Source organism: Marmota flaviventris, chromosome 3 (assembly GCF_047511675.1).
Source record: "Marmota flaviventris isolate mMarFla1 chromosome 3, mMarFla1.hap1, whole genome shotgun sequence".
In the NCBI taxonomy this organism is placed as follows: Eukaryota; Metazoa; Chordata; class Mammalia; order Rodentia; family Sciuridae; genus Marmota; species Marmota flaviventris.
In genome coordinates this window covers 16,930,168-16,942,966 of record NC_092500.1, presented here as the reverse complement: position 1 = coordinate 16,942,966, position 12,799 = coordinate 16,930,168, and the positions used below count along the sequence as shown (strand labels likewise).

The 12,799-nt window shown below is 42.3% G+C and overlaps 1 protein-coding gene across 3 annotated transcripts in view; it reads right to left on the bottom strand.

Annotated features, from left to right (window-relative positions):
• The window catches only part of Slc41a2 (solute carrier family 41 member 2), a 170,132-nt gene extending 157,928 nt beyond the window's left edge, over nucleotides 1-12,204 (bottom strand). For all 3 annotated transcript variants that reach the window (XR_011707042.1, XM_071609577.1, XM_071609578.1), the window contains exon 1: nucleotides 12,124-12,204. The gene's annotated coding sequence lies outside the window, so the exon portion shown is untranslated. The remainder of the gene's footprint in view (nucleotides 1-12,123) is intronic.
• Nucleotides 12,205-12,799: the final 595 nt, after the last annotated feature.

Genomic DNA, 12,799 nt, shown 5'->3' with positions numbered 1-12,799 from the left:
ATCTTCCAAATCATTTCATTCTCAGAATCATGAGAACCTCTAATCCCCCTCACTAACAAAAGAAATTTATTAATTATTTTTAAAGAATCTTTATTTGGAAGAAGGCTACACCAAAAAAAAAAAAAAAAAAAAAGAAGAAGAAGAAGCAGCCAAAATCAGCTACTGGGGAGACTAAGGCAGGAGGCTTGGCTAAGCCCAGGAGTTCCAGGCCAGCCTGGGCAGCCCAGTGACACTATCTCAAAAACAAAACAAAAACAGAAAACAAAGTCAATAAGCCAATGGATCAACAAAGACGGAATCAACTGTTAAAGCAACTCTACCCACTGGGAAAATGTTGACAGATTAAATAGGTGTCCAAAGAACAAGGTGCACCGCCTAGAACAGTACAGTGTGTTCTACCAGGGCCACCAGGCAGGTCTTATCTACCCCCATGGAAACCAACCAGAAGGCGAACAATATCATGGAACTAGGGATTTGATTAAATAATAGCAACAAATAAGCAGTTTTATAATATAGGAAGCAATTACCCTAAGTTTTTGTGCCGCTATTTGGAACAGGACTAAGAAGGGCTGGAGGGCAAACAAGCTGAACCAGAGAGCTATTCTGAAGTTGAGGAATTGTCCTCAAACAACAGAAAGGGTGTTCCCCACTCTCTCGCAAATCTCTCTCTCTCTCTCTCTCTCTCTCTCTCTCTCACACACACACACACACACACACACACACGGAGACTTGACACTGGAATACTGGTATTTTTGCTTTTCTTTAATAGAGATGGAGCCATCTATTTTTAGCAGGGAGGAAACAGCTCCATCTGAAAGTCAAATCTTATGATCAACTTATTCACCTAATATTATATTCCTATTCTGGAATGATTTCGTACTTCTATTTTTTTTAACTCAATACTTGTTGTAGGGGTTTTTATAAGCTGACACAACACTTGTGTAACAAAAGATAGAGTACATGATAATAAAACATATCCTTAACTATTTCTCTAACACTTATAAATCTGTAATAAATCTGAAATCCTCATATTTAGAAGCTAAGCAACTATAGCTCATTATCATTTCAAATGAGTAGAAACTGTTATTTGGAATTCATACAAAAGTACACTTTCGTATTTTATTCTTTTATCACATTCTAATACTCTTAGGGTCCCATTTTTAAAAATGCATACCCACTTCTACAACCAACTTAAAACATAATTTGACTCACTGAATAAGTAAGCTAAAAGTTAAAAATAAAAGCTTCCAGAATTTTAAGGTGTAGAAAAGATGCCAAGGGGCCAACATTTAAAAGGAAGAAAAGAAGTCGAAGTACCAATGTTTAACAGAAAAATGAACTTTCAAGAAAAGCGAAAGGGGAAAAAAAAAAGTACTTGCCACACGTAATCATTTCACTCCAGGCTCTAAGATCATGAAGGCCCCATAATTTTCCAGGCTGTCACATTTCAAATATTTACTCAGAGCACTTCTGCCCATCCTCCATATGTCCTTCCCTTTCCCTGTCCCCAGCATGCATTGACACCCTCCACCCGCGAGCTGGCCACTGCAGTCCCTTACCTCCTCTAGGTGACTAAGCAGCACAGACAGCTCCCACAGAGGGTCCCTGGGGACACCTTCACACTGAGGATGAAGCTAGACCTTCAGCCTCCCCAAACTGCTCTCCCTAAGAGGTTGAGTGCCCAGACTCCTGAGCAGAGACTCCATGCTGCTGAGGTGCGGGACAGGTACACAGTGTGGTTTCAATTGGCATCCAATTGAAACAATGACCTATTTCAGTACCTTTACCCCCTGCAATCATCTCTCTTCTCTACACTTTGGTCAGGGCCGAGCAAAAACTTTTTAAAATTCAATACCAGGTAACACAAAAGAAAAACAAGGAGCCCTTTTCTGGAGGACTCTCGGTCCAACTCAAAGCTCAAGATCAAACTACTCCCAGGCCACCCACCCAATTTCCCTGCCATACGTGGTCTTTGCTCAGAAAAACACTGGACAATCCTTTACTTCTCATGTCCATAGAGTTCTCTTTTATTCTTTTTCTTTCTACATAAAGAAAGAACTGAGGGTAGACAAAAACTGTCCATCCTGGAAAGCCGTCATCCACAGATGATCACTGGTCTATGCAATGAACTTGACTGTTCCAAATACATGTTTAAAACAAAAACTGGGTTTATGTTATACATAAGGTTTTGTGTCCGATTTTTGCATTTCATAAAATATCCATAAAAATTTTCCTGGTCAATATTATTCTACACTTATTTTTAAAGGTTACTTGCAGTTTCCTCTATTTTTAAACACCCAGGAACTCGAAAATCTCTTCTACTTTCTTTCCTCCTCTCTCCACACATTCTCCCAAAGAACAGCACAACTAAAAGACAACAGCCCTCATTCAGCTAATAGATCCCAAACACTCTAGGCAAACTCACTAGTCTACGACATTCTATTTTTCATACCATGATTTCATTTATAGCTTTTATTTGTTGGATGACTGTGAAAAATAACTACATGAGGCCCAAGCTACCCCAAAGGGCCAGAATACCATGAGGACTGAGGTACATCTTCCCCTAACCCATCACGTGTAGCTCAAAAGCCAAACAAAATAAGTTCAGGTGTCCAAAAGGCCTGATTTCTCCCATGAATGCTTCTTGTTTTAAGAATTATAAAACATTGTAATCCTAGCAGCTTGGGAGGTTGAGGCAGGAGTATTACAAGTTCAAAGCCAGCCTCAGCAAGTTAGCAAGACCCTAAGCAACTCAGAAAGACCCTTTCTCTAAATAATACACAAAAAAGGGCTGGGAATGTGACTCAGCGGGTAAGCCTCCCTGGGTTCAATCCCCAGTACAAAAAAAAATTATAAAATATTGAATTATTTAAGTTTTCTCTCTCTTGTGGTACCCCCTTGCTGATGCTTAAATACATGCCTACTAGCCTGCCTTTTAAACACTGCCTTTTAGGGATTGAGAAAGGAAGAGTATGTGTTCTTAGGAGTAATAGAAGAGCTTAAATTCAGATTATAAAAATCCACACATGATCATAATTCCAGACCTCAATTTATAGGTTTCAGTCAGGTACATTTTTTAAAAGGAGAATAATAACTATCTATTTAAAATTGTATTATTCATGTGGAATCTTTATAGCAAATGCTTTGTACAATCTGCAATTGAACACACAGTTTAGAGAGCTATTTCCTATGCTATTGTTAGGTACGTCAATAACATGATTTATATTGAGTGATTTTTATGGTGAAATAATAAGTGACTAATTCAACAAATTTTTTCACACTTCAGTTAAGAGGGAAAATTTGTTTCCAAATTACATCTTGATTGTCACTAGCTATGGAACACTTGCTTCTAGACTTCAGTTTCCTCATGAAAAAAAAATAAATATCCTCTTTATTGGGTTATTGTGAGGATTAAGTGACCTAATACATATCAACCACTTAGAAAATTGTACTGAGCTTTCAGTAAATGCTACCTAATGTTATCATAGTCACTATTAGTATATATTTTTATAAAAGGCTCAAAACTTTACATCCTACCTCATTCTCCTCTTACTAATGAATATGCTATGTTACACAGTCACAAAAATGCTGTACATTGCTGTACTGAATCTCTGGTTTATAATTTTCAAATGAGCTGATACTGTAATAATTATAAATATCTCTTATATTATAAAAATAAAGACATAGGATTTGAATTCAGAACTCTCTAACCACTGTTAGTGATACAGAAGCCACTGCAGGTATTCTTTGGTATGATCTACACCAGCTTACATGGCCACAGGTACAAGGTCTGCAATCCTACTGACTCTGCAGGCTGAGACAGGAGGATTGCAAGTATAAGGCTAGCCTCAGCAACTTGGCATGACCCTATCTCAAAATCAAAAATACAAAGGGGTGGGAATGTAGCTCAGTGGTCTCACCTCTGATTCACAGTTGAACTCTCCATATCATCATATATTAATAAATAAATGTTTTCTGAAGACCCAGAAACATAACCATAGCATAAACTGCCTTGGTTATAGACGTCAGACCACAGAGTCCAGAAGCTCCTGTTCCCATAGTGCTCTGACCTCCTTACATCTTACTGCACTCATATACATGAAGGTCATCCTTTTCAAGGCCATGAGCTTTTGAAACAAATTCTACATATTCCCTACTCAGCATCCAACCAACTTTTGTATGTGACAATATGTATTTGTTCGGCAACTAAATGAATAACTAAAGTGATCATTAGCTGAACCTTAAAGGACAAGTAAGATTGAGAGATGGGAGAAGAGGAGAAAGTATATCTAACACAGAGACCAGCAACCTGGCAGGAAACTGCAGGGATGTGGACAGGTCCCAGCAGAAGCTTCCCATGACCAAGCAGCAGGCGGCCATCTGTGCAGACCTGCAATTCCTAAGGAGGCGGCTTAGGACTTCATTTTCTAAACTAGACCAATTTTTTTTTTTTTTGCACTTTATAAATTTTATTGATACAAAGGATGTATAACACATTTCAGAAATAATAATAAAATACACCATATGCCTGAAGTTCCCCATGGCCAATTGATTCTCACAGAATGCTTCGTTATCTTTTGCTGCACTCTTAGCTCCGTAGCCAACCTCTGGTTGCAATTCGTTCATAGTTGGGCAAGGGGAGTGATTTCTACTCTACAAATAAGGATAGTTGTAAATAACCCAAGAACAGAAATAATAGTAAACTGTAGTAAGATAAATGGAGATGCTAAGAGTTTTGATTATTTATAACCTTTGTTTTAATGTAAATTATCTGTAAGTTTATGTAATTTAAAACTTTAATAATAGCTGTGTTTAACAATTCAACTTGCAAAAATCCTGAAAATTTATTAGTTGACTCCTCTCTGGTACATCAAGGAGGAATACTGTATGGTCGAAACTATGTTTTGTTTTTTTAAATAGATGTAGCAATTTACAATGAAATCTCATCCCAATCAAGGAAATCTTTGGGGGCCTCTAATTGGGACCTAGATCTCAGCTTGTAACTACCAAAGGAATAAGAAAGGGCCATCTCCAAAGGCAGAGGCCAAGAATCAAGGCATCTCCCTGGGTGTAGACAAGGGGAGAAACCAGGAAATGAAAATAGGAGTCCTAAAACACTCTTGGGCAGGGGCCACTAGAGAAGCCTCCTGCTCCCTGTACCTTATGGCTATAGGAAAAGCTATTAAGGGCCCCTCCTTGATTATCTCTCTCTGGTAGGACAAAGACTCCCTCTGGACAGATAGACGATCAGCTTTAGACCAATTGTTTATAAACATTTGTTTTTAAGAAGAGCAACACTTTGATTCAATTAAGCCCTATGTGAAATGCCAATACACCAAACGGTTGTGTGAACTCAAAGCACACTAGTTCCCGCACCCTGTACCCCAGCCACTCTGCCCCACTTTACCTGACCCAAGAAGACACCGAGACCCCTCCTCAGAGATTGGAAACCACTGGGCTAGAAGAAAAGTCAGAAAGCACAAACATTAAAGGGCTCAAAGAACTCACCTCTGGGGAACTGTCTGCCCAGGTGGGAGGAGAGAGGGAAGACGTGGGTTCAATGGCCTTGGGTGTCCTGGCGCAGGTTAATGCATCACTGCCCTACAGCAGGATGTTTTCTTGACAAAATGACATTGCAGTGAACAGCTGTGTGCACAATACTTTCCCACACCTGGAATTATTTCCTTCTGTGAATTTATACAAGTTAATAGTTTCCATTTGGTTCTATGGTGCGCACTGCTTAAAACAGGACACAGTGGAACATAGAAGTATCCAATTCAATGAGTATTTTTAAAAAGCCATCATATGTTAGCAAAATTTGACTCTAGCATTCTAGTTCAAGATGTGTATGCATGTGTGTGTATAAAATCTTACTACAAAACTAATTAGGAAAATTTCCACACCTCAAAAATACACTACAATAAACCTGAATCAGAACTGAAATCTCTACCTTTCATGAATTTTTCATAACTTCTCTTGCCACTTATCAGAAGGATACACTGGAAGAGTTTTCCTTTCATGATTGGGTTTCACAATTAATTCTGTGAAGTCATAGTACTCTGACAGTAGATTCTCTGGCAACAAACTGAGACATCTTCATATTCTTATTTGTAAGATCTTTGAGGCATATGGATGTTCTATTCTTACTTCTAAGAACAAAATCTATTTCCTCTTACCTCTAATGATTGATATGTTTTAATCTAACTTAACTCTCTTTCTCCCTAGCAGCTTCCTAAAATTACCTTTGGGCGAGTACTCAGAGAAATGCCTCTAAGTTCAAACAAAATATAAAATGATCCCTGAGCAGGCCATGGGGGTTTGCGCCTGTAATCCTACTCACTCTGCAGACTGAGACAGGATAGCAAGTTCAAGGCCAGCCTTAGCAACTTCGCAGGACCCTATCTCAAAATAAAAAATACAAAGGATGGGAATGTAGCTCAGAGGCAAAGCCCCTGGGTTCAATCCCCAGTACTGCCCCCACCAAAGACAGAAAAAAAAAAAAAACAATTGCTGGATTGCTAGTTCCTATGAATCACCTGTGCAGTTTTCCTGTACTCTTTGGGAGGAGAAACACCAAAAATAGAAAGCATATTGGCTTTTTTTTTTTTCTTATCTCTAGTACTCTTTTATTAAATTTTGTTAAATTCACTTATTTAAAAGGTAATTTATTTCTATCACTAACATGACTTCAATTGAGAAAAAAAAATTCTAATAAAAACCTTTTTTTTTTGTTCAAAAGCAAGTTATTACTAGGAGCAGCAAAGCCACCTCCACTACTACATAACATTTCTATTAACTGTATATAATTAGACTGTATTAACAAAAATTTTCTTAGTCTCCAGCTGTACCAGGCACCATGCTACTTGCAAGATTCACTGTGAAAAGACAAAAGTAAGATCTGTTCTCAGAGCCTGCCTTCATGATGCAAAGGTAGGCAAAGAATCTTTATGAAATAGAAGATTCTAATAATAAAAACAATGGAAAGCTGCTTTAGAATGGACTGGAACCAGATTTTAGAATACCTGGAACACGAGGCCAAGAGACTTGAAGTTTGAACTTGAGTTGAAAGACTCCACACTGAATGAGACCTTCAGAAAAATATGGATCTAATCAGGCCCCAACTAAATTCAGTGCCTTCTCATTTCCTCTGAGATAAATCCAAACTTTCATAAGGTTAACTTGTCCTGCATAAACAACCCCACCCACCCTCACCATCTAGTAAGTAGCTACATGTGACCCATCCTTCCTATTTTATTTCTTTTTTAAAAACACACTGGTGGGGGCTGGGGTTGTAGCCCAGAGGTAGAGCGCTCGCCTAGCACGTGGGTAGCCCTGGGTTCGATCCTCAGCACCACATAAAAATAAAGAAATAAAATAAAGGCATTGTGTCCAACTACAACTAAAAAAAAATATTTTTAAAATTAAAAAAAAACAACAACAACAACACTGGTTTGCTGGGCACAGTGACGCACGCCTGTGGTCTCAGTAGCTCAGGAGGCTGAAGCAGGAGGATGGTAAATTCAAAGCCAGTCTCAGCAACTTAGTGAGATCCTAAACAACTTGGAGAGGCCCTGTCTCAAAAAATAAAGGGGCTGGGGATGTGGCGCAGAGGTTAAGTGACCTTGGGTTGAGTCCCCAGTACCATACACACACACACATGCTGTCACACAAGATACTAAACTGATGCCACAAAATACTAGTAAGCACTTGCAGTTAGAAAAGTTCCACCCTCAGGTACTGCACACTCTCTTCCCTTTCGCCTGGCTTCTCCGATCCTGCTCATGATCTTGGCTCATAGACATCACTTTCCTGGCCTTTGAAATTCATTCCCCTCCTCTGGTCCCAAAGTTCTAGACTCATGGAATCGAGGACCCATTCCTGACCGCCACTGAATCCCCAGGGCCCAGCCTCATGCCTGTTAACATATTAGACACTCGGTAAATATTTGAGTTACACAAGGAAATGGACTTATATAATCTATGTATTTAACCACATAATGAAATGGTCACCCACTTTAAAAGTTTTTTTTTTTAAGAGGTTTAGTCTTTTCCAAGGAAAATATAATAGCAGTTATTTTTGTGAATGGTGACCGATCCCCTAGGCTAGCCCACAAAACCCTTTTACTCACCCCACAACTCATGAGGAGACTGCTTGTGTCCCCCTCTGAACGGCAACAGAACTTTCACATGTTTAAGTAAAAGTAAACAAGATTAAAGAGACACTTCTTTTTCTCCATCCCTATCATTAGTTTCTCTTACAGTAACTTATCTAATTGCTAAGACAGGGATAAAGGTCAATAAGACAGGCTCTCGCTGGCTCTTTATGGGCTTATATTGCCTTAGAGAAAGTTTTCCTTTACATTTCACCTCCTATGAGGAAACACCTTAGGGCAGGACTTTCCTTCCTGCAAGGGAAACCCGAAGTTTTTCAGGTGCTACGGTTTCATCTGAGTAGGTGCGTAAATTAAGAAGAAACAGCTGGGCACAGTGGTGCAAACCTGTAATTCCAGGTGCTTGGAAAGCCAAGTCAGGAGAATCACAAGTTTGAACCCAGCCTGGGCAACAGAGCAAGACCTGTCTCAAAACAAAAACTTTTCAAAAGGTCTAGAGATGTAGTGCAGTGGTAGAGTACCTACCTTGCACCCCAAGACCCTGGGTTCGACCCCCAGAATCACCTCCCCCACAAAAAAAAATCTCAATAGCTAAAACAAAACAAAAACCACAGTTATACACTGAAAATGTCAACCTTATTCTTCTAATAAAGGCAGCAAGGCATAAAAGAGTCAATAATATTAGCACTGTTTATAATATTATTATATTATTATAATATTATCATCATTATTATATTACCACTGTTTATAATCCATAGGTTGAAGTAGAGCTGAAGCTGTTCTCCACACACTTTATTTAGTGGTACTGGGCATTGAATCCAGGGGTGCTCTACTACTATGCCACATCCCCAGCCCCTTTCTATGTTTTATTTAGAGACAGGGTCTCATTAAGTTGCTTAGGGCCTCGCTAAATTGCTATATTGCTGAGGCTGGCTTTGAACTCCTGATTCTCCTGTCTCAGCCTCCCTAGCCACTGGAATTACAAATGTGCACCACAGTACCCAGCCCCAGCCCCAATCCTTGTTATCTTTTTTGTTGATAGGGCCATGTCAAGTTGCGCAAGGTGGCCTTGAACTTGAGATCCTCCTTTCTCTGCCTCCCAAATAGCTGGGATTACAGGGTATTGGCACTATACTTCACATACTTTTAATCAGTTGCTTTTTTCACTGTTTCTGTTTCAAAATTTTTATTTTCTATAATGCTTCTGAAATTTGGTAGTACACTTTTAAACAGTGACAAAGATTCTTGCATGACCAAACTCTAATCCAATTCCTGAACCTTCTCCTAGGGCCATCTGTGCACATTGTAAAATTCAGGTTTAGCAAAGAATCCTGCTGAGTTAGTTTAACCAGAAACTCCCACCTTGACTATCTAATCAGGCTCCCCCACATCCCCCAGGTGATTGGTCATGGGATCTATCTTTACCAGAATCCTGTTATGTTGGACTGGCCAGAAAACCCCAACCCCTGATGTTTGCCCTTTGTACTTCTCAAGGAGGCCTTTAAATTTTTATTTTATTAATTTTTTTTTCAGCACTTGGGATCCAACCTAGGGCCTCAGGCATGCCAGGAGAGCACTCTACCCTGAAGCCACACCCTGGCCTCCCTTTGTACTTTCCTATCCACTCTGCTCCTTGGATATCAATTCCTACTTGCCCATGCTGTCTTCAGAATTGAGCCCAGTCTCTCTCCCCAACTCTGCAAAATCCTATTGCCATGATCCCTATATACCTTTTCTCTTTTTTAAATATTTTTTATTTGTAAATGGATCTTCTATTTCATTAATTTATTCATATGCGGTGCTGAGGATCAAATCCAGGGCCTCACATGCCTTGCATGCATGGGGCACAGGGTTCGATCCTCAGCACCACATAGGTAAAATAAAGGTAGTGTGTCCATCTACAACTAAATTTTTTTAAATAAATAAATCTTCTTATTATACTTTATCAGGTATTGTTGAATATTTTTTTTCTTTAATCTATTAGATTAGTGCAAAATGAGTCTGAATTCTTGGAAGTGCTGTCAAAGTAATTTTTGCTCTCAAGATCTGATGCTGAATTGGTGCATACTGAAAAATTAACAAGCAATAGGCATAACAGTGCTCATTCACCTGTAAGTGGCTCTTTAATGCCATCAAAAATATTTACCACCCATGGTTGTACTAAAAATGACACAAACTGAGGAAAATAAGACCCTCTGTTTCGCAAGAAGCATATAAAATTCTGAGTAATTTAACTGAGTAATCTATTATTAGCTCATCTAACTAGACACCAATATAAATTATTTGTAATTAAAGTGATAACCAGAACTTTTCAAACTAAGCATAGAATATATGAAAATAGCAAGTACAGGTTAGCCCTCTTGACTCTGGTCAGGACTTCTGAAGCATCTCTCATAAGAGAAAATAGAAGGGGGACAGGAAAAAGGCCAATAATAAGTAGAGTGTTGTGAACGGATTAAATGGCACTTATTCAACATTTACCCAAGTACCTGTATACCTGTATAAGCACTACAGGTGTAAGAATTACAGATTTTGGTATTGTGTTGGTTGGCTTTTTTTTTTTAAATCAGTGCTAGTCCCAAAACCCAGAAAGCCTTTTTTTTTTTTTTTTAAATAAATGAACACCACAACTCTACCGTAAAAAGTCAAATAACCCAATGACAATTAGGGCAAAGGATTTGAATAGCTATTTCTCCAAAAAAAGATACACAAATGACCAATAAGCATATGAAAAGATGCCTGACATCCCTACCATTAGGGAAATGCAAATCAAAACCACAAAGAGGTACCACTTCACACCCGCTAGGGTGGCCAGAACTTAAAAAAGGAGTCAATAGAAAATAACAAGTACTGGTGGGGAGGTGAAGCAACTGGGAACCCTCATACACTGCTTGGAGGGAATGTAGAAAGGTACAGCTGCTTTGGTAAAGCCTGGGAGTTTTTCAAAAAGTTAAACAGAGCGCTTCCACTTCTAGGTATATGCTCAAGTGCACTCAAAACATATGTCCGCAAATATTCATGGCAGTATCATATTCAATATCTAAATAAAACCAAACCCAATCGTACATTAACTGGTGAACAGATGAGCAAAAGGTGGAACTGTGTGACACTTCAGAGAATCATTCAGCTATTAACAAAAATAAAGTACTAATGCACACTAAAGCATGAATGAACCTTGAAAACCCTATGCTACGTGAAAGAAGCCAGACGGAAAGACACCCATCTTTGATTCCATTTATCGGAAAGGTCCACCGCAGGCAACCCACAGGGACAGAAAGCAGATTAGTGGTTGCGAAGGGGTGGGGTCGGGGGAAGCGAGAAGTCATTGCCAAAGGGGACAGGTTTCTTTGGGGGACGAGGTCAATGTTCTGAATAGTGGTGGCAGTGGCAAAACTCCGTGGACACGAAAATCCACACTTCCGAGGGACGAGTTGGATCGAACGTGGCGTAAATCTCGATGTTTAAAATCACTCATTTACAAAAGGATGACATGTGTAATCTCCACATAAACGTAAGCCACAAGTCACAGACATCAGTGTGTCATCTCTTCCCACAAATGAACACTGGGGTTTTATTATTATTATTATTATTACTACTACTACTACTACTTGTTCTTTTCTTAATGAAGACACACTTACTGTACAGACAGACAAGACCCGGGAGACAGCCTCGAAGCAGGACTCGGTGTGCCGGAGGCCCCCGCCAGCATCCGCGTCCGCGCTCGGCCACCGCCCGCGCTCGGGTCGGGGCTGCGGGGCCGGGCGACAGGTCCGCGGCGGCGGCGGCGGGGCGCGCAAGGAGGGTCCGGTGTGCGCGCCCCGGCCCGGCCCGGCCCGCCGCGGGTCCCCGCCCCACCTCCCTCCACCACCTGGGATGCGCCGGGACCCCGCGCCGCGGGCGAAGCCCGGACTTTCCCTCCGCGACCACCTGCCGGGGCGGCGGCGGCCGGCGGGAGCGAGGCCAGTCCCTCAACAGGGCCGCGGCCGCCGGGCGCGCGGGGAAGGGGCATTCACCTAGAGCCCGGCACCGGCGGCGGGGCGGGCGGCGGCTCCGGCCCGCGGTCCTTCCTGCTCGCGCGCCTCCAGGCGCCGTCGCGGCCCCGCGCTGACAGCCGGCGCCCGCGGCCCGCCCCGCCCCGACCCGCGCAGGCGCACGCCCCGCCGCCGCCCGCGCTGGTGATGTGGCCGCCCCGCGGCGACCCGGCCACCGGCGCCGCCCCCGGCCCCGCGCCAGGAGGGTGCCCACCGGGGGCCGCTCGGGGATGCGGCGCGGTGGCCGCGGAGGACGGTCACCCTGCGCGCCACCCCGCCCGGCACCCCCACGGCGCCCGCGCCGACGTCCGGACCCCCGAGTCCGCGACTCACGGCGTCTGCTCCCAGACCGAGGGCCTCGGTTCGGCGGGGATCGTGCTTCTGGATTAAAACCCAGGCACATGTGACCTGCGCGTGCTTTTCCGCCGTGCAGCGCAGAGCGTGGGCCGCGCAAGAGCCGAGGTCCAAGGGAAGGAGTGAGATGCCGCGCAGCCCGCAGCACCTTCCCCGCGCGAGGGAGGTGGGAGCCTGGGCGAGGGGCGCCGGGCGGCGGCTGCTCGCGGAGCGGCTCTGCCTGCCCACGTTTCCCTTCCAACCCAGGTGAAGGTGAAGCCCCTCCTGGGAACAGCTGCTTATGGGCATCTATTGTCTATGACTC